A 2,193-nucleotide genomic window follows, 5' to 3' on the forward strand; every position below is an offset into this window, starting at 1 on the left:
GCAGGACTGATCCTGGCTGGAGGCTGAGAGTCTTTGTCCAACAAGGGTTCTTTGTTTGACTTGTTATTTGCTTTGGATTTTCGGGCCGGTTTGGCTGAAACAAGCACTGCCTCATCCTTTCTCATTTTGAGTTTATTGGCGTAGGCGTGAGGGCAGTTCTTAAAAACATGTCCTTCCGAGCCACATAAATTGCACTTTGGCAGCATTGAACAGTCAGAGGCTAAATGTCCCTGTTTGCCACAGGTCTTGCAGCATTTCACAGTGCAGGACGATGCCAGGTGTCCCACTGATGGCGACACTCTGCTGCACAAACAGGCGCCGTCCTTCGGGGGAGGCGTAAAACCGAGGTCCCGACCCTCCTTGGCCATTAAGAAATCCCAGGGCGTCTCTCAAAAAGAGACGCCGGGGGTGTCACTCTGGTGTTAGTGTTCCCCTTTACCAATCAGTCGGGGTCTCCTCCTAATCCCCGTCTCATATGTAACAATCAATGACGAGGCCCCCCTGTCCCGCGATATTGTACTTGTCTCCTGGCTGCTGGCTGGCGTTGTGAGATTTAGTACTCGCACAAGAGACCGGGGGCAGAGCGCGAACGCGATCCCCCGCCCCCCACAAAGTGTGCGCTCCAGGTTCCCTCTCGGGGCTCTGCAACACAGCGGAAAGGCAGCGAGAAGGAGCCTCTTGCTCTGACGCCGCAAGGCCACAAGAGGGCGGAGGCGCCGTGCGCCCGGCCGACGTGTTGGACTGGTGCGCTTTATGTGCTGAAATAAACACGCGACAGCCCAGAAATGTTTTGAGTGCTGTGCACTGGAGGTTTTTGTCTCGTGAAGACTTGCATTGTGCTCCTCCGAGCAGTTTGTTTGTTCTCCTCCAGTGCGGGACAAGCCAACACAAGGGAGCACATTCGTCAACATCCAGGTACGCAATGCAATTTGGAAAGCAGCTCCTTTCCAAAGAGTTGCACACGAACGATCCTTCAGTCCCGCTCGGGGGGCACGGAGCCCCAGCCACACACAGCTTCAAGTAGCGAGTCAGGCGCCATGGCTTTCGCTTGCGGCCACACCACCCTGAATGTTCCCGATCTTGTCTGATCTCGGAAGCTAAGCAGGGTTGGGCCTGAATAGTACTTGGATGGGAGACTTCCTGGGAATACCAGGTGCTGCAAGCTTTTGCTCTCTTGGCCAGCAGGGGTCTCCATTGGTACCGTAGGCTTTGGGAGGAAAACCTGGAGGATGGAAAGGTGATCTATAGCCTCATCTCTAGAGATGTTTGTGTTGCTATGGCATGTGTGTGACCCATATAAAAAAAAACCTGTTTGTAAAACGAATATCGAAGCTGCCTCTAAATCTGCAAATGAAGATGAGTCGATAAACCACTTGTTTTTCATATAACTATACATATATTCATTTATTACTGATTTCATTCATTGAGCACGGATACAATAGAGGTACAGCCATTCACTGTTTGACATGTCTGCACTGGTACAGAACCTAGCAATCAGAAAACGGGTAAAACTGTCTTGAGAATTAGCATACAGTACCGAGGCCCCCATGACCAAATAAAGGCTAACCTCGATAATCAGCCTAAATAATGCAGACTACAGCAAAACGACTGACTTTGAAAAGGGAATGAATGTCCGGAAGGAATAGTGTAACCAGCTTGAAATGCTTCTCCGGACCTCTAACTAAAAGAAACCGGGAACCAGCAGTGGCATCGACTCCTTTCGAACTGGGATCCTATTGCAGCTCGTGGTGTCGTAACTCTTCCGTATCTGATATTGGACCAAGCACATCAGGGGAGAGCGCCAACGCAGTCCCCCACTACCAGAAATTATGCAGTCGAGATTCCCACATTTGGGGAATTCGCAGGGGTCAGCACAGCCGGAGTGCAATGGCCGAGCCTCGCTCTGGGTGAACCTCCATCTTGATCAGGGTATCTCTCCTGCCAGGTAAGTATGAGCTGTACAAGCCCCTGCAAGCGGCTCCCACCCAGAAGCACAAATCGCGCAGCCTTGGCCAGCTCCTCGCCCCGCACGCCACCGCTTCCTGCTGGGCCCACTCTTTCGCACACTCACACGCCACACTAACACTCAAAAGGGTGGGCAAAACGAGAAAACGAGCGCGCCGTTTCCTACACATCTGCAGTCGCCATAGCGCATTCGCAGCATGTCCCGGGATGCAATTCGGCCTCATTTGC

At 52.2% G+C, this 2,193-nt stretch overlaps 2 non-coding genes across 2 annotated transcripts; one reads left to right on the plus strand and one right to left on the minus strand.

Annotated features, from left to right (window-relative positions):
• The first annotated feature begins 1,046 nt into the window (after window positions 1–1,046).
• On the plus strand, window positions 1,047–1,165 carry LOC148670446 (5S ribosomal RNA). Its single transcript, XR_015938876.1, has one exon. It is a non-coding gene; the product is annotated as a 5S ribosomal RNA (ribosomal RNA).
• A 624-nt stretch (window positions 1,166–1,789) lies between these two features.
• Window positions 1,790–1,953, minus strand: LOC148670447 (U1 spliceosomal RNA). The gene has a single exon (XR_015938685.1). It is a non-coding gene; the product is annotated as a U1 spliceosomal RNA (small nuclear RNA).
• Window positions 1,954–2,193: the final 240 nt, after the last annotated feature.

Source organism: Lepisosteus platostomus, chromosome 5, assembly GCF_059453375.1.
Source record: "Lepisosteus platostomus isolate fLepPlt1 chromosome 5, fLepPlt1.hap1, whole genome shotgun sequence".
In the NCBI taxonomy this organism is placed as follows: Eukaryota; Metazoa; Chordata; class Actinopteri; order Semionotiformes; family Lepisosteidae; genus Lepisosteus; species Lepisosteus platostomus.